At 42.9% G+C, this 20301-nt stretch overlaps 2 protein-coding genes across 2 annotated transcripts in view; one reads left to right on the top strand and one right to left on the bottom strand.

Annotated features, from left to right (window-relative positions):
* The window catches only part of LOC133384232 (uncharacterized), a 65069-nt gene that overhangs the window by 21107 nt on the left and 23661 nt on the right, over positions 1-20301 (top strand). The gene's annotated exons all lie outside the window — the stretch shown is intronic.
* Positions 1-20301, bottom strand: part of ASXL2 (ASXL transcriptional regulator 2) — a 110829-nt gene that overhangs the window by 87940 nt on the left and 2588 nt on the right. The window lies entirely within an intron of this gene.

The following is a 20301-nucleotide window of genomic DNA, read 5'->3' as shown; positions in this document are numbered from 1 at the left end:
GGCTGCTGAAAGAACTGCACTGGCTGCCACTAAGCTACTTGACTAAATGTAAGGTGCTGGTAAATGTAAATGTACTGCCTTCAAGTCGATCCCGACTTATGGTGACCCTATGAAGAGGGTTTTCATGAGGCTGAGAGGCAGTGACTGGCCCAAGGTCACCCAGCGAGCTTCATGGCTATGTGCGGATTTGAACCCTGGTCTCCCAGGTTGTAGTCCAACACCTTAAACCACTACACCACACTGGCTCTCGCAACTACCTCCTGGTACCTATCAGACATGTGCCATCTCTATTGTCTTTTCAGCATCTATTGAGGACTTTCCTTTTCCAACAAGCCTTTTAAGTAGAGATCTTTCTCCCAGTCTGTATCTTCACTGGATTTGAAACTGTTTTTACATACAGAATTGTTTAATTGTTTTTATACATGGAAGCATCTGTTCCCCAGACATTGAAAGAAGCAATTGTAGTTCCATTATTGAAGAAGCCTTCCCTCGACCCCACACTTCTTACTAATTTCCGTCCAGTATCTAACTTATCTTTTATCAGTAAAGTCATTGAACGAGCTGTAGCCACACAACTGCAAACATTTATAGATACTAATGATTGTTATGACTCCTTCCAATCAGGTTTTCGGCCAAAACATGGGACCGAAACAGTGCTAACAGCACTGGTAGATGATCTACGACTTCAATTAGATAGAGGAAATCTAACTTATTTAATTTTGTTAGACCTGCATTCGACACTATCGATCATACCATTCTCCTAGACCGCCTCTTTAGTATGGGATGCCGAGGAACGGTACTACAATGGCTCCGCTCCTTTTTGGAGGGCAGACTACAAAGAGTTGTCCTTGAAAATTTCTCATCCAAGGTTTAGCCATTACGATACGGTGTCCCGCAAGGCTCCGTATTATCCCCAATGTTATTCAATATTTATATGGAGCCCCTAGGAAGGATTATCCGTGAATTCGGAATACACTACCATCAATACGCAGATGACACCCAACTCTACTACTCTTTCCCTCCAGATGCCGTAGAGGCGGTTCGTCCCTTAAACCAATGCCTGGTTGCCATACAAAACTGGACTAATAGGAATAAATTAAAACTTAATCCAGAAAAGACGGAGGTTCTGTTAACTGGACAAAAACCCTCTCATGAAATCAAAAACCTACTTACCTTAGACGGGGTCTCACTCCCTTTGAAATCCCAAGTTCGGAGTTTGGGCATTATCTTAGATTCCGCTCTGACCCTTGAACCTCAAATTGCAACAGTATCCAGAAGTGCTTTCACTCAATTAAAACTAGTCCGTCAACTCCGTCCTTTTTTAGGAATGTCGGACTTGAAGCAAGTGACACAGGCTCTTGTGACCTCAAGACTGGACTATTGCAACTCCCTATATATTGGACTATCTGCAAGATCACTTCGCCCGCTTAAGCTGATACAGAGAGCGACGGCAAGAATGCTGACCAGAGCAAGCCCACAGACACACACCACGCCTCTGCTTTATCAACTTCATTGGCTTCCGATCTCATTCCGTCATCAGTTTAAAATTTTAGTATTAACTTTTAAAGCTCTAAATGGTTTAGCACCAATATATTTATCAAATCGTATTCTGGAATTTAAACCTCAGCGACCGACAAGAATACATTTCGAACACTCTCTCATCATCCCATCCACCTTTATAATCCGCCGTCCCAATACTAGAAATAAAGCCTTCTCGACCATAGTGCCCATCATATGGAATAATCTTCCACCAGAGATCCAACGTTCTTCTTCACTCATGGACTTTCGCCGTCAGTTAAAAACTTTTTTTGTTTCGTTTAGCTTTTAAACATTTAATAGTTAATTGATTTTTAATGATTTTATTGTACTCTTATTATTTTATATTAGATTGTATTGGATATTGTTTTTGTTCGCCGCTCTGAATTCTATGAACTAGGGCGGGGTATAAATTATTAAAATAAATAAATAAATAAATATTTTTAACAGTTACACTGTATGTTATGTCGATTATGACTTCACCTTTCTGAATACTAAAAGCCACAAAAACAATTCTGACAATCTTAATGTCACCTGAAAGCATATTTACACTGCTACCTTTTTAACAGTCCTGCTGCCTTGTTGGGACAATTCCATGTTCTGGACTTTTGGGAAATGTGTGGTTTTGAGAAACACTGCTCCCCCTACTAGTCCTCATCATTCTTCTCATAGAATCATAGAGTTGGAAGGGGCCTTGTAGGCCATCGAGTCCAACCCCCTGCTCACAGCAGGAAGTCCACAGCTAGAGCATCTCCCGCAGATAGCTGTCCAGCCTCTGCTTGAAGACATCCAGCGAAGGGGATCCCACCACCTCCCTAGGCAGTCGGTTCCATTGCCGAACTGCCCTTACTGTCAAGAAGTTCCTTCTAATGTCCAATCTGAATCTATGCTCCTGCAACTTAAAACCATTAGACCTAGTCCTACCCTCTGGGGCAGCAGAGATCAAATCTGTACCCTACGTGGCTGTAACTCTTCTGGAGTCCTTTATGCCCCTCATCAGGGCTATGAAGGACTTATTCAATAATAAACCTTGCCAGTGTTTTGCACACATAGATTCTCTGCCCTTCTTACTTACTACTTCTTGGGAGTGGGGAAGCTGCCTTGCCTCTTCAAACTAAACAGATTTCAGCAAGCTGCTGTTGCAAAGGAAAGCCATCTAACCATTCATAAGCCATTTAGTCTTAAACCAAGTCAGACTTTTGGTCCATCCAGCTCAGTCCTGCCTGCACTGCGTGGCAGCAGCTCTCCAGGGTTCCAGACAAGGAATCTCTCACAGCGCTACCTGGAGGTGCTGCTGGCAATTAACCTGGGACCTTCTGCAAGCAAAGAAGTTCTGCCACTGAGCCACGATAGCCTTTCCCCAAAGGCTACACAGTAGAAACAATCAGGGGAGCCTTAGCAACAGGCTCCTTCTAACAAAGGGAGGCAGTGAGCAGCATCAAAGGAAGCAACTTCCTGCTATAAGCACAGATGACAGGCAGATTCAATTACTGTCGATCTCTGGTGCCTGTTTGCTTTGGCAGGCACATAATTTGCTAAAGGCTGGGAAGGAGCAGAAGCTACCACATCTCTTGCCAACCAGGAAAGGTATGATAAACTAGGCCAACAGCCTCTCTTGGATATCAGCAAGCATCAGCCTAGGCTTGTGCACTGGTCAGAGGAGACAGTTGTGAACTGTAGGGTGCTGGGTAGCTAGCTTACTAACAGGCAGGCCAGACAGGAAACCGTTGGGAAGGAAGCCCTCAGCCTGATCCCCTACTTATTCTACTGGAGATAGGAATACAGTACGTAACAAGATGCTCAAGGGCAGCTGGACTATGTAGAAAAAGCGAGAGCATCCGTGTTCCACTCCACCCTTCAGATGCTCGTATCCAAGTCTTCCGTCTCACATCAAACCTTGAATCCTCCCTTGCCATCCCTCGTGAGCAACTAGTTTTGCCCATGGCTGGGAAAGGGTGCGATCTTGGAAGGAATGCTGAGGCTCCACTAAGTCCCATAGCTAATCTGGAGTGGTATAACCCAGGGTCTTTGCCCACCTGAAGTTAGATATGTGGTAGAGTGGTGAAACTGTGTCAACATGCAAACCACTCTTGCTCTTATTTAAGTCATTTCTATATTGGGGGGGGGAATCTCACAAGCAGTTTACAACCTAGATTAAAGCATCAACCAGAACATCACACGATATTAAACATTGCAAGTATAATTCAAATATAAAAGACACATTCAAAGCAACATAATTAACGAAAATAAAGTATTCTCTTATACATAAATATTATAGATAAAAATCAAATACAAAAATACAACGAACTCCACAAAACAGCATTGTTAGTAATTAAAAACAACAAAGACAGCACGTTCACACTCTCCCAAGAATGTCCTCAGCAATCCTCTTGGTCTGCTCACACATACACCTGGGTGTGTTGAAGTAGTCTGTGATGAGCCAGGGCAACTTTTCCAGAGTTACTGCTCACTGCTTTGCAGAGGGGCCAGGTTAGAATTTCCAGTCTCTAATTCCCCCACTCTGGGCACAGGCTGCTATTTCTATGCTCTGAACATAAACACCAACAGCATGGTCACTCCTATAAGCAGCAGCAGAAGTTATTACCACTGGCCCTGTTCATAGCAATGCAACATCCAGATACTGAAGGCTCTGGCTATCTCAGTTCCGTTAAACACACAATGCATTAAACGATATGGGAGTCCAAAGTCGACCCACACAGTGGGACACACCAGTACAACTCACACAGTACAACATTTGCAGCCAAAGGTGCACACGGAAACTGGCAGATGGATTTAGAGAAGAACAAAATGATGATAAAGAGTCTGTAAAACAAAAGCTATGAGAGTGAAGCACTGGGCCGAGAGAAGGGATTAACATCTCTTTAAATCCATCCTCCACCTTCTAGTGCCTACAACGTTGTCTGGAAACTGCAGGAAAAAAGACCTTTCCACAAAAGTGATTTCAAGTCTGAAGGACAGAGATTTGAGTTAAACATTGGAAGCAGAAGTCTTCTCTCAGGAACAGTCAACTCTTGGAGATGTTCTATATAAAGGATTATCCTGTTTAAGGGCAGTAGGTAAGACTAGATGACACACAAGTATATACACTTGGCCTTGCAAATTCTACACCTTAAATCTGCTGTGACACAGAGAGCTCTTGTGAAGGCCAAGCTACCAATACTGTCAACGTCCTTTCCTCACAACTAGAAACAGGGCAACTGCTCCCACTTGCCCCACTAGAACAGTGCTTTCAACATAGGCTTCCCTAACACAATAGTCCTTCCACAGTGCACCCTAACTGAAAATACACAATCTAGTATTGCCCAGAGTCTGCTTTGGACACCTCTGGTGTCATATGGCCAATACCATTTTGTCCCATGGATAACCTGGGGGTGGGAGTGGGAAAAAAGTCTTGCACAGATTCTTATACTGAAAAACAATATTGTGAATTGATTTAGTGAGTGCTATGGATTTCACCTTCCTCCTTTTATTCAGTAATATTAGGCATCACCCACGGGCAAGAAATGTCATTTTCACTTGGAAGCAGCAATACAGGGTGGAAAACCTTCCAGTGCTTTATTTTTCCACAGAAAATCTTCCAATTCATAAGTGCAGTAGCAACAATAAAAGGATGCCAATTGCAAATACATTAAGCAAATTTGGCAGTTTTAAAGTTTTTAGCTTTCTTTACTAAATGCAAATAAAATAAACATGCTAAATCAGAGCACTCTCCATGACATCAGAAAAGTGTCTAATGCAAATCACACCAGGAAAATCTGCACAGAAAAATTTTCCAATTCAAAAATTTCCAAAAAATTCTCATCTCTGCTTGGAAACAAGAGAAGGGAAAGCAAAAGGGACAAACAGGAGATAGGTCAGAGGAGAACTTGACCCAGATTAGGGTTCCTCCCACTCATCCAATTAGCCAAATGCTGTTCAAGGCTTTAACTGGAATTGGAGTCATGAGGGAAAGAGAAGCAGCAAGGTAATTAGAGACTGTGCGACTGTGCTCAGTCTGCCCTTTATTTTCTTTTGTAAAAATACAATTTAAGAGCATTTTCCTTTAACTATACCAGAGAAGGCAGCCAGGAGAAGAGACCAGAAGTCACTGACTCCCTCAGGAAAGGCCTTTCCCAAAGAGGCAGCAAGCAACGTCAACTTAAGAGTCACATAGTGGCTGGTGTAGCCCAGTGGGCAGGACAGCATGGCTGGGAGGCCGGTCTGCGAGTTCCAATCCCCGCTCGTGTCTCCTGGGTGTAAAGGACCAGCTAAAGATCACCCCCACAGTGAGTGGCTCAGGGGTTACGTGCCCTGCCACCTGTGCAGCCGTGGGCAAGGAAGGGGCTGGCTTGTGCAGCTGTGGCAAGCTGAGCAGGCCCTAGCCAGCTGGGAAGGACTAGCCTCAGAGAGAGGCAATGATAAACCTCCTCTGAAGACCGCTGGGTAGCCATAAGTTGGGATCAACTTGAAGGCAGACCATTTCCATTTTCCACGTTGGTAGAAAGAGTTAAGGATTCAAACACTAGTACTGTAAGCAACCGTATGTGAAAAATCAGCTCTGAACTTTGGGGAAGGCCGTAGCTCAGGGGCAGAGCATCTGCTTTGCACGCAGAAAGCCCCAGGTTCAATCCCCGAGGGCATCTCCAGGTAGGGCTGGGAGGGAATCCTGTCTGAAATCCTGGAGAGCCGCTGTCCATCAATGTAGGCAAGAGTGAGCTAGATGGGCCAATGGTCTGACTCAGTATGAAAGGGCTTCCTATGTTCCTAACACTTGTTCAGGTCAGATGGGATTAAAATGTGTTTCCATTTCTGGCCGTGTTCTCCTTTTCTTTCCTCCTTTATGTAGTGGTTAAGGTGTTGGACTATGACCTGGGAGACCAGGGTTCAAATCCCCACACAGCCATGAAGCTCACTGGGTGACCTTGGGCCAGTCACTGCCTCTCAGCCTCAGAGGAAGGCAATGGTGAACTATTAAGTTGGAATCGACTTGAAGGCAGTCCATTTCCATTTCCATCCTGGAAGAGAGCACCACTATTTGTTTCATGGACTCAGGTTCAAGGAGGGCTTTGCAGTACAAACTGTGCTCAACGCGGGACATCCAGGGCTGGGGCATCCTCAGTCTTTTACCATTCTTCATCCTATTAGGTTTAGGGGCAGTGTAGAGCACAACATGACTACAATAAAACACTCCCACTCACAGAAGGGACTGAGATCCAGCAGGTTCCTCCATTTGGGAAGGCAGGAGGCGATTTCTAGCATTTTCCTCTCCACCCTGGAGCCCTCAGCACCACCTCCCACAATGTCCCAGAGGGTTCTTCAACTCTCTCCATACTAATAAGTTGAGGGACACAGGCCTCATCTGCAAAAAACTTTTAAATAGTGATGGCTTTCCCCAAAGGAAAGGACTTCCCATTCCCATGTACAAGACGCCAGAAAGACACTCTCACAGCTATACCCAAGTATCTGCTTTGTCCGTCTAACATGAAGATTAACAAGATTCAAGGAACTCTGGCTGGCAAGCAGACGGCTCAAAACTCTGCTTAGCCATAACTCAATGGATAGCCTTGAAAAAGCCTCCATCTTGTCAGCCTCAGGCCTTCACCTCCAGATGGTGGTGGTGGTGGTAATAATAAAGTTGTTGTTGGAAGAATAAAGCACTCTGCATACTACTGTGCTATCCTAATCAGTACAATTTCTGGCATAGTGCATCTGTTGTAAGTAATGGCACAGTCCACATACCACATGTGCCAGTCTCAAAAGGAGATTTATCACATTTGTAGGTGCTCTCCCAGCACCCTTAAAACGACTGTTCCCAGATCCTTTAGGGAAAACCATGACCATTTAAATGTTGGTATGGTCCAGTGATGGCACTGAAGTCTGGAATGTGGGGAAGAGAAGGAGGGTCAGAAAAATGCAAGCGGAGCTAAGCGCCTTCTTAAATATAGATCCAGCTCACATTGGGCTTCACCAGGCATCTCCAATGCCAGTTCTGTCTGTCTCTTTAACCCTTTCCATCCAAACTTACCAGGCACTAATGGTACCAGAATCCATGAGATCTCTCTTTTCTAAAGTAACTCTGATGCAGCTTTTCCACCATCACCATTGATTTTCATGGCTCCATCACAGTTTCTTCTTTCTGTCACCCAAACCCTCTTCAGAATATTCAGCAATTTTTTAAAAAACTGGATTTTGAAGAATATTGTATGCCTATATTTTGATTTTAAAATCTGGATTTCTTTAGTACTAATGAGGAGTTATTGCCACATCTTCAATAAAACCAACCACCTTCGTAAGCATTTGTGGTTTAAGAGAAGAACAGACTATGGATAATGTTAGAAGCAGACATATCACTGCTCCCTCCTCCCAATGAAGCCACATGGTCTAAGCCAGCTTCTCCTACTGAACCTGCGCTATAGTAGCTAATCTCTGGACAGGTCCAAAAGTAAGCATGAAACAAACATGAAGCAAGCAAGGATATACACTGCCATTAGATGCTAGTTAGCCTTTCCCCCACACTTTCAACGGCTGACCGTCCCACCTCTCAGGAAACTCTATAGTGCCACTGCCATACTAGGAAGGCTGGTTGGGGCACAGGCAAGGAATAATTCCCTTAACAAAGGCAAGGCATACAGCACATGCTACCCGGAGTAACTTTGTTCTTGCATCTTTTTTAGGAAGGCTTTACCCCTGGATAAAAAACTCTGCAAACGCTCAGAGACACGCAAACCTAGGCCTGATTGTGGAATTCTGTTCCTGTGGAAGTATGACTATCCCCCACCTTGTTCACTTTTAGATGTGAATTGAAAACATATCTGTTTGCTTAGTCATTTGGAAGATGAGCCAATCTGAACCTAGCAATTCCACGATTGCCCTGTACTGTTTATTTTAGTTTTGCTATTTTAAGATGTTTTAATATTTGCTGTAAATAGACTGATACAGTGCCTTGCAAACGTAATCAGTCCCCTGACCAATGCTCTCATATTACTAAATTACAAATGGTCCATTGTAATTTCATTCTGTATATTTTATTTTGAAACACTGAAACTCAGAATCAATTACTGTAAGGTGACATTGGTTTTATGTTGGGAAATGTTTGTAAAAACATAAAAAACTGAAACATGTTGCTTGCACAAGTATCCACCCCCTGTGCTGCGGGAGCTCCCAGTTTACACAGATGAGAGAAATTGCCCTATCGAGGACACAGTTACCTTACCATTGGCCTCCACCTGTGAACCATTAAAGTTTCTGTCACATTGTCAGGAAAAAAAACCCACTGTAGAAGGATCATTGGTCAGGCTGTGGATCTGAAGGAAAATGAAGACCAAAGAGCATTCTACAGAAGTGATGATGTAATACAGTGGTTCTCAACCTTTTTTGCTCCCTTCCCCCCTTTCACCATTCTTCAGAATATAATTCCCCCCTTCCCAAGATAGTCTCTCATAGCGTGTTGACGTTTCCCGAGTGATGGTGGTGTTTCTTGTTGGAGAAAAATTTCTTAGTTTATATTATAACAGAATTTCTTGGAGCACTTTCTGGTCTTTAAATAATAATTCAATTTTGCAAATGAAAATAATGCTGCATGTTCAAGAATCAATTTTAATCTGTGACATTCAATAAACTTTACTGAATGTCACAGATTAAATTAAAAACTACAATTTTACAGATTGTACATAATCTACAGACATCACACTTTGCTGAATAGTGGTCCCAATTCCCTCTCTGGAACCCTAAAATCCCGCCAGGGGGGAATTCCCCCCTTGTTGAGAACCCATGATGTAATACAAATGCATAGATTAGGAAAAGGGTACAAAATAATATCCAGGTGTTTGGATAATCCCAATGAGCACAGTTGGATCAATAATCAGGAAGTGGAAGCTGCATCACGTTACCCAGGACTGCCAAGAAAAGGCCATCCCTCAAAACTCAGCACTCGAACAAAAAGGAGACTTGTGAAAGAAGCCACAGAGAGGCCAACAATCACTTTGAAGGAGCTATAGAGTTCAGTGGCTGGGAGTGGAGTAATGGTACACCAGTCAATCATATCAAGATCTATGCATAACACTGGACTGTATGGGAGGGTGGCAAGGAAAAAGCCATTAGTCAAAAACTACAATCAGAAAGCACGTCTGGAGTTTGCCAGAAAGCATGAGTGCCCCAGTTGTGAAGTGGGAAAAGATTTTGTGGTCAGATGAGACATTTTTGGTCAAAACTCAAAGCTCTATGTGTGGGGCAAACCTAACACTGCCCATGCCTCAAGACACACCATCCCTACAGTGAAGTATGGTGATGGCAGCATCATGCTGTGGTGATGCTTCTCATCAGCACCTTGTTAAAATTGAAGGAAGAATGGATGGTGCAAAATATAGAGAAATACCACAAGAGAACCTGCTTCAGTCCATTAAAAAATCTTGGGGGAAAATCACTTTTCAGCAGGAAAACGATCTCAAGCACAAGGCCAAAGCAACATTGGAGTGGCTCAAGAATAAAAAGGTGAATCTCCTACAGTGGCCCAGTCAAAGTCCTGATCACAATCTCATTGATAATCTGTGGCAATCTTTGAAAATTGCAGTCCACAGGCGACATCCAACCAACCTGAACAACCTGGAGTGAATCTGCCAAGAAGAATGGGCCAAAATCCCTCCGACACTGTGTGCAAAGTTGAATCACAGAATAGAATCATAGAGTTGGACGGGGCCTTGTAGGCCATCGAGTCCAACCCCCTGCTCACAGCAGGAAATCCACAGCTAGAGCATCTCCCGCAGATAGCTGTCCAGCCTCTGCTTGAAGACATCCAGCGAAGGGGATCCCACCACCTCCCTAGGCAGTCGGTTCCATTGCCGAACCGCCCTTACTGTCAAGAAGTTCCTTCTAATGTCCAATCTGAATCTACGCTCCTGCAACTTAAAACCATTAGACCGAGTCCTATCCTCTGGGGCAGCAGAGAACAAATCTGTACCCTCCTCTATGTGACAGCCCTTCAGGTACTTAAAGAGTGCAATCATGTCACCCCTCAGCCTTCTCTTCACCAGACTGAACATGCCAAGTTCCTTCAACCTTTCCTCATAAGACTTGTTCTCCATACCGGCTATTATCCTTGTCGCCCTCTTCTGAACCCGCTCTAACTTGTCTATATCTTTCTTGAAATGAGGCGCCCAGAACTGAACGCAGAATTCCAGATGAGGCCTGACTAATGCAGAATATAGTGGGACTATTACTTCCCTCGACCTGGAAACTATAGCTCTGTTTATGCAGCCCAAAACCGCGCTTGCCTTTTTTGCCGCAGCATCACACTGCTGGGTCATGTTCAACTTGCGATCCACTACAATTCCAAGGTCCTTCTCACACGCGCCACTGCTAAGCCGGGTATTTCCCATCCTGTACCCATGCATTTTGTTTTTGTGGCCTAAATGCAGAATCCTGCATTTGTCTTTATTGAATGTCATTTTATTAATTTCAGCCCAATTTTCTAGTCTATCCAGGTCCCTTTGGATTTTATTCCTGTCTTCCATTGTGTTAGCTATCCCTCCCAGTTTTGTATCATCCGCAAACTTCATAAGGCTTCCCTCCACCCCGTCATCTAAGTCATTGATAAAAATGTTGAAGAGTATTGGCCCCAGGACAGAACCCTGTGGCACTCCACTTGAAACCTCCTTTCAGTCCGATGGCTGTGCTCTGCCACCCTAGTCAGAGGCAGCATGCTTCTGAAAACCAGTTGCCAGAAGCCTCAGGAGGGGAGAGTGTTCTTGCACTCGGGTCCTGCTTGCGGGCTTCCCCCAGGCACCTGGTTGGCCACTGTGAGAACAGGATGTTGGACTAGATGGGCCACTGGCCTGATCCAGCAGGCTCTTCTTATGTTCTTATGAAGCAGAGCCACCGACGACCACTCTTTGAGTATGGGTTTCCAACCAGTTGTGAATCCACCTGACAGTATTTCCATCTAGTCCGCATTGACCAGTTTGCTAATCAAAAGGTCGTGGGGGACTTTGTCAAACGCTTTGGTGAAATCTAGATAGATGACATCTACAGCATTTCCACCATCTACTAAGCTAGTGACCCGATCAAAAAAAGAGATGAGATTAGTTTGACAGGATTTTTTCTTTACAAACCCATGCTGGCTCCTACTAATCACACCATTGTCATCTAGATACTTGCCAATGGACTCTTTTGTTATCCGTTCTAATATCTTTCCCGGTATTGAAGTCAGACTGACCGGCCTGTAATTCCCCGGATCTTCTTTTTTACCCTTTTTAAAGAGCGGGATGACGTTTGCCCGTCTCCAATCCTCCAGCACCTCTCCCGTTCTCCAGGATTTCTCAAAGATGGTGGCAAGAGGTTCCGAGAGTACATCCGCAAGTTCCTTCAATACTCTGGGATGCAGTTCATCAGGCCCTGGAGATTTGAACTCATTTAGGTTAACTAGGTATTTCCTGACTATCTCCTTATCAATCTCGAACTGCAATCCCAACCCCTTACTGAGATTGCTACCGATGCAAGGTTGCACACTGTTCCCTTTTTGGGAGAAAACGGAGGCAAAATAGGCATTGAGCAGTTCTGCTTTTTCCTCGTTATCTGTCAACATTTTGCCATCCTCATTGAGCAGCAGTCCCACTGTTTCCTTGGTCTTTCTCTTGCTTCGAACATATCTGAAAACCCCCTTTTTGTTGTTCCTCGCTTCCCTCGCCAGCCTCAGCTCATTCTGGGTTGTAGCTTTCCTTACGCTATTCCTGCAAGCCCGAGCCGCTCGTCGGTACTCTTCCTTGGTGATGCGTCCTTCCTTCCATTCTTTATACATGCTCTTTTTTACTTTTACCTCCTCCACCAGTCTTCCGTGTAGCCACATTGGCTTTTTCCGATGTCTTCCGTTTTTCTTCCTCTTTGGAATTGTTTGCGATTGTGCTTTTTGTAATACGTTCTTCATGAACTCCCACGCTTCTTGGGCTCCTTTCTTCTTTAGTCTATCTAGCCACGGGATCCTACCCATCATTTCCCTGAGCTTGCTAAAATCGGCTTTCCTGAAATCCAAGGTCCATGTTTGACTATATTCTTCTTTGGCTTTCCCCAGAATCCCGAATTCCAGCACTACGTGGTCACTTTCCCCCAAGGTACCAACCGCTTTAATTCCCGTGACCAATTCGTCCGTGTTAGTTAAGATCAGCTCCAGGATTGCCGATCCCCTTGTTCCTTCTTCTACTTTTTGAAAGAGGAAATTATCAGCAAGGCCCATCAGGAATTTGTTGGAGGCTTTGTGCTTCGCAGAGTTTTTCTCCCAGCAGATATCCGGGTAGCTGAAGTCCCCCATCAGTACTACTTCTTGCCTCTTTGGTACATACCTACCCCAAAAGACTTAAAGCTGTTATTCCAGCGAAAGGTGGCTCTATCAAATATATATACGTGGGGGTTGAATACTTATGCAAGCAACATGTTTCAGTTTATGTTTCTTACAAACATTTCCCAACATAAAATCAATGTCACCTTACAATAATTGATTCTGAGTTTGTGTTTCAAAATAAAATATCACACAGAACGAAATTACCAAGTACCATCTGTAATTCAGTAATGAGAGCACTGGTCAGGGGTCTGCGTACTTTTGCAAGGAACTGCATTTTACTGTGTCGCATACTACCTTTTGGAGGAAGAGCAGTATATAAACAGCGGTATATAAATACTAAACATTTTTGATTTAAAAAAGGAAGAGAAAGCAAAAACCCTAGTAATGTGCCTGACATATCCAGGAGTGAGGACTCTCAACAAGTCCATGTTTACTTTGAGATGGTGGTGATCTTCCATGGTGTTCTACAAATATTTTAGGGTGGAGAGATCAGCTGAAGTGGGGGAAATCACCCCAGCCCTACCCTGGCATTCTAGCCAACATGCCACAAAAGTCCACATGAAGACAAGCCATCAAACACTCTAGCTGGAAACCTAATTTCAAATAAATCTAAGCCATACTGAATTCCCCAAAAGAGAACCACACACGAAAGAGTCACAATGCTGTCACATAAGATGGATGTAAGCTGAGCTTTTATCTGCGCAGAACCACTTCAGAGGAGCAGTACAAACAAGTCATCACACTAATCTACTGCAACATCCCAGAGTCCAACCATTTTGTCAGTATGTGCCACAGAGAGTCTGGAGGAGATAGAGGTTTGCTGTTTTTTAATCTGAAATGAGATACACACGTGAAGTCACAATTCAACAAAAGAGGCATCCTAGCAGACATCACATGCAACAGTTGGGACAGTAGTCTGCTAGCAAAATCATACTTCCGGGGGGGGGGGGAGAGAGCGCGCGCGCACCTACGACTGGCTTCAGCAGCTGTTAGGGAAAGCAAATTTATATGCTACCTTTCTACACCCACAGTAAACTTTTTAAGACTGTCTATGCAAAAAGTCTAAAAAGTCAAACTAATCCTGGAGCAGCATAATAAGAGTGCTGCTTAATCAACATGGAGAATAGTGCAACTTACAAAATGACGGCACTTGTCAAACAGCCAAGGAGGCAGCCTGGCAACACAACACTACATAAAGTTAAGACCATGGAGATAGTGCTATGAGGAGGAGGAGGAGGAGCAGCACCCACACACATTAGCTGCTATTATTTCTTATTAATTGCATTTATACACCACCCTTCCGCCTGACGCAGTACAAGGCAGCATGCAGTATAATAAAAAAAAACCATTTACTCACAATAATTAAAGCTGAAAACTACAACATTGTCCAGAGAACAACATTGGGGGGATTGTGTCTTGGCCCCACGGTCTTTGAGTTGTCATGTGCTGCAGGGCACAACCCTGTCACCAATGCTATTTAACATCTAAATGAAGCCACTTGTAGAGTCATTAGTAGTTTGGGGGCAAAGTGTTATCAGTACACTGATGATACGCAGCTCCATTTCTCCATGACATCCGAGTCAGGAGAGGTCGATGAAGGTTTGGAACACTGTCTGGACACAGTTGTGCAATGGGTGAGGGCTAACAAACTGTGCTGAACCCTGGAAGACAGAGGCACTGTGGGTGGGTGGTTCCAGTGTCCGGAGATGTCCAGACCCTGAAAGAACAGGGCATGTTTAGCCTGGGGAAGAGAAGACTGAGGGGAAATACGATTGCACTCTTCAAGTACATGAAAGGTTGTCACACAGAAGAGGGCTGGGATCTCTTCTCGATCGTCCCAGAGTGCAGGACATGGAATAATGGGCTCAAGTTGCAGGAAGCCAGATTTCGACTGAACATCAGGAAAAACTTTCTGTTAGAGTGGTACGACAATGGAACCAATTACCTAGAGAGGTAGTGGGCTCTCCGACACTGGAGACATTCAAGAGGCAGCTGGACAGCCATCTATTGGGAATGCTTTGATTTGGATTCCTGCATTGAGCAGGGGGTTGGACTTGATGGCCTTATAGGCCCCTTCCAACTCTACTATTCTATGATTCTATGAGATTAGCCAACTGCCCATTCTGGATGAGGCTACTCTCCCTCTACAAGAACAGGTGCAGTTTGGGGGTGCTCCTAGATCCATTTTTGTCGCTTGAGGCACAGGAAGCCTCAATAACATCCATTATTGGACAGGGATAACCTAGCTGCAGTGATTCACGGAATGGCAACCTCAAGACTTTTACTGCAATATGCTCTATGTGAGGCTGCCCTTGTTCCTGGACCAGAAGCTCCAGCTGGTGCAAAATGCTGCAGCTACACTGTTTATACGGACAGACTACTGCCACCAGATAATTTATAAGGCCCTTAACAACTTGGGTCAAGGATTTCTTAAGGACCGTCTGATCCCTTTAACCCCAGACCAATCACTGAGATCTTTGAGAGTTCCTGTTGTTGGTCCCCCATGATTCATAACAATTAGAAGCCGTGCATTCAGTGTAGTGAGTGCAAACCTGTGGAACTTCCTCTCCACTCAGGTTAGACAGGCATCTTCCTTGCTGAACTTCAGGCATAATGATGAAGACTTTCTTGTTCCAGCAAGCATTTTAAGACAGTGTTTGGGTTTATGATTATTTTATTGTTTTATTGTTTCATTTTAAGTATGGCTCATTTTTGGACACTGCTTAGAAATGCAAATGATTAAGCGGCATATAAATGTCTTAAATAAGCGTGAAAACAGCATAGCACAAGAATGCCACCCTGGGCTCCTGCTGGGAGAAAGGGCGGGAGATAAGTCCAATAATAAACAAACAAACAAACAAGCACAATGCTAACACTGCTTGATTCAAGGCAAATTTATCTCCCAAAAGCCCAGGCAAACAAGTATGACTGACATCTGAAAGTTAACACGGGAAACAACTCATTTCCCCAAGGAGGGAATTCCACAGTCAAGGTGCCATCACAGAGAGGTCCCTGTCTCAAGCCACCATACCACAGGCCATGCCTGTTGACAGGATCATGAGCAGAGCCTCCCGTGTCAATTTCAAACCTACAGGGAGGAAGGTATTGTGGAGGTGCTCTTTTAGGTACTTGGGTCCTATACTGCATAGGACTTTGTGGGCCACTACTAACACCTTGAAATGGGCTCAGTATTGGATATGCGTGGTTGTATCCAATGAAGCTGTCCCATTCACATAAGGACTTCCACTGGCGCAACAGAACCCTCTCCTCCTCTTCCCCCTGCACACTCCCACCCCAAATCAGCTCCAGAGGGCTGGGGGGACCCCAGAAACACATTTGCAGGGAGTGCATGGGGAGAGGAGAGGGAGAAGTTCCGTTGGGCAAGTGGAAGTCCTTGCATGGATGGGATAACTATTATTATATTCATTGCCCAACCTTCACCAACAGCTCCCAGGCAGGTTACACAAATTCAAAATACAGTATTAAAAACAATCAAAACACATTAAATTCACAGGAATAGGGTGGGTACTAAAACATACATCTCTCAAGTGCCAAAGGCCAGGGTAAAGAGGAGCGTTGAATATTTGCTTGCTCAGCTTGAAAACAAAACATCAAAACTTTTTTTTTAAGTTCAAACACAGAATCAACTGCTTGCACCTCTCCCTACCACTTTATCCTATGTGAGTAGGGTTAGGCTGAGAGTAGTTGGCTCTGCACTAGAGCGCTTTAAGGCACTGATTTTATGCAACAAATTGGAAATTAAAACAGTGATTCTACATATCACATAATATAGCATTATAGTATCGATCAATGTCTGTATCTATGGCCAAGGCTCTTCGATGTTTACTCAGAAATAAACTCCATTAGGAAATCAGGCAGACACCATCCCTGCTAAGTTTCAGGTGTCAGGTTAAAATAATTGTATTTCAGGAAACCTTTACACCATGAATGCAAGTTCTAAAATCCTACTTTCTGATGCTTCCATCTATGCTTTAAACTTTGTATATTTTATGCTTTATATATATATTTTGTAAGCCAGTTTGAAACATAGGGTGAAAAGCAGGGCATAAATTTCTAAAGTAAAAATAAGGGCTCTGGCTCTCTTGAGAACAAAACAGGTCTGCAAGATCAAACCAAAAGCCTATCTACACCAGCATTCTGTTCTAACTCTATTCTCACAATGGCCAACCAGACGGGAAGCTCACAAGTAGGGCATGAGCAGAAGAGCCCTCTCCCACTGTTGTTCCGTCACTAAATTCAGAGGCATGCTGATCTGATCCTAGAATATAACCATTATTTTTTTTTTCCAATAATTTTTATTCAAATTTTCATAAAACATACAAGACAAAATCATAAAACATTCAAAGACAAAAAACAAAATCAAAAATAGTTAAACAAAAAGAAAAAAAAAAAAAAAAACAAAAATAAAAAATAAAGAGTAAAATATTGACTTCCCATTTGTCAAAGATCAAATCAGTTATAAGTCTATAATATATAGCAATCCTGTCTCTTAAGTCATATTATAAAATCACTTTCCTCCAGTAGTTATCTTACTTAATCATCAAATCTCATAAACATTACTTTATTCTTTCCACAAAAAGTCAAAGAGAGATTTCAATTCTTTAAGAAATATATCTATCAATTTTTTTTTTCCAGATAAGCATATCGATTAATCCATCTCATTACTAATTATGATAATCTTATTGTCATAACCATAGTCAAAATAAACATTTCAATTAATCCATCACATCAGAATCTGTTAGGTTCAGTAATTTCAGTAGCCATTGTTCTATTATCTCTATTAGTTCCATTTTCCATCTTCCATCTTCAGTAGTCTTGTTAAGTCCAGTAATTTCAATATCCAATCTTCCATTATCAGTATTCCATAATAATCTTGCTGTCAAAGCCATAGTCATATAGTAAGAGTCTGATGGGAATTACCTCTATCCCAAATATTTTCTTGCCATCCATTCTGAATAGGTTGCTGAAATACTGCTGTAAAATCATATCTCTGTTCTTTTTTTCAAAATACACTGGGTCATCTCTTAAAAGTTTTTCCATTGTCACATGGCTGCAGTTAATTCCATAGATTTTCTCTATATTGGGCTCCATCACATCATTCCAGTCCAAAAGATAATCCATGCCATTGATAACTTTATCTCTAGAATCTTCATTAATTTCTTCAGAGATAACATTGAGTTCCAAACAATAGATTTTATTTCTAAAGTCCATAGACTCCAAATCTTGTTCCTGTTCCACGTTTGTTCCAATCTCCGGGATCTCCTCTCTCACAGGGACCCCTATTCCAGTCTCCAGGGTCTCCTCTCTCACAGGGACCCCTGTTCCAATCTCCGGGGTCTCCTCTCTCACAGGGACCCCTTCCAGGGTCACCTCTCTCACAGGGACCCTTATATCTTTAATCTCCTGCTTCATTTTACTCAATTCAATTTTCGTTATCTCAATCTCATCCATTATTTTCTGAAACATAGTTATTTCCAGATTCTCAGCCACTTTCTTAATTGCCATTTTAAAAGAAAAATATAGGAAAACCACTTCTTATTTCAGCAACAATTGGGTTAATACTCCAGACTTGGTGACATCACAGTATAAACAGAGCAGACAGCCTTATCTCTCCAATAGTTAAGTAAACAAAATGCAGTTCCCAGGATCGAAACAATTAATGGCAATCGTCAAGAAACAGATTCGTCAAAATAAAATAGACCAAAAAGAGAGTAGTCTCAAAACAGTATAATATTTTTCAAAATAAAAATCTGGAATAGAAATCCCTCTTCTGTGTGTATCTTTAGAATGCAAATCCAGGACAGCTTTTTGCAACAAAAACAGAGATAAGCTATTAATTAGTGCGTAGCAGAGAGAAGTTACGGCTCCCCAGTGAGATGTCAAAAACCGATCAATCTGGCAAATCTCTTTTAAACAGCAACAATTTAAGTCAAGTAAAAGAAAAATATAGAAAGAAGGGTGCTTGCCTGTTAGTGCGTTCTCTCTTAGAAGATAAGATGAACGTTCGCTTTAACAGATAGAGCTTGCTGTTGAAAATCCGTCCCACCTTCGTCGGCTGGACCTCGTCCCATAAATTAATGAGATCTGGTCGTCCCAACAAAAATAGGCTTTGAGGTTAATCTCTTCGTTTCTCCCTACCCGGGAGAAGTTTAATCAGTCAAAAAAAAAGAAAAAACTGACTGATATATCTGAATAAGCTTCTTTTGAGGCAGGAGCCCGTCTCAAAAGCAGGCACAGGCTAAGTCACCCTTCCCGGAAGTCCCAGAATATAACCATTATTAATAGCCATTAATTTGTCCAATATCCTTTTAAAGCCATTTTAATTGGTAGTCACTACCAATCATAGAACAGTAGAGTTGGAAGGGGCCTATAAGGCCATCAAGTCCAACCCCCTGTGCAATGCAGGAATCCAAATCAAAGCATTCCCGACAGATGGCTGTCCAGCTGCCTCTTGAATGCCTCCAGTGTCGGAGAGCCCACTACCTCTCTAGGTAATTGGTTCCATTTTCGTACCGCTCTAACTGTTAGGAAGTTTTTCCTTATGTCCAGTCAAAATCTGGCTTCCTGCAACTTGAGCCCATTATTCCATGTAGCAAATAGCATTGTTTAACTATGCACTGTGTGAAGCAGTACTTCCTTTTGTCCACCCTGAATCACTATCATTCAGCTTTGTTGCATGACCCCAGGTTCTAGTATTGAGAGGAAGAACTACTCTCAAATTCACATCACACATAGTTTTACAAGCCTCTATCATGTTCTCCATTACTTGCCTTTTTTAAAAAAATTAAAAAGCCCAAATGTTATAACCTTTCCTCATGGGGCAACTGCTCCAGCCCACTGGTTTGTGTTGCCGTTTTCTGCAGATGATTCAACCAGATGATAAAAAAGTACATACCAACAACTTAATGAACCATTTTTCCTTTTGAGTTTTCTTCTACTACTGTCACTGAATTCTAGAATGACTCAGGTGCACAAGCAGACCTCCAGACCTATTAAAACTTCCATAATGAACCTTCTGGGAACAGACATTTGTCAATTCCAGGAACTAATGTGCGCGGAGATACACCCTGGCCGGCCCAGGAGACAGAAACATCTTGCACATTGTCTGGACCTGATTTTTCTGAAACAGAACTATGGATGTTAGTGTGTTTGTTTACTCAGATGGTGGTGGAAAAGATGGACATGTTACTGACAATCAAAATTTGAGTGTGCACCCACTTAAAATGTTTAGTTAATGAGCTTTAACTACTGATTATCCAGGAAGTGAAAAAAGCTGATATTAAAATGGCATGAGGTGTTTTGGTGCCTTCTGAAGAACTATCTTGTTAACTGGTATCTGAAAGCTATTATTATTTGCATGCATTTAGCTAAATGCTGTTCACACATACAGCAGGGATTAATGCAAGTTAGGCTGC

This window comes from Rhineura floridana, chromosome 4 (genome assembly GCF_030035675.1).
Source record: "Rhineura floridana isolate rRhiFlo1 chromosome 4, rRhiFlo1.hap2, whole genome shotgun sequence".
NCBI lineage: Eukaryota > Metazoa > Chordata > Lepidosauria > Squamata > Rhineuridae > Rhineura > Rhineura floridana.
The sequence above is the reverse complement of the archived record's forward strand: the minus strand, read 5'-3'. Positions and strand labels throughout refer to the sequence as shown.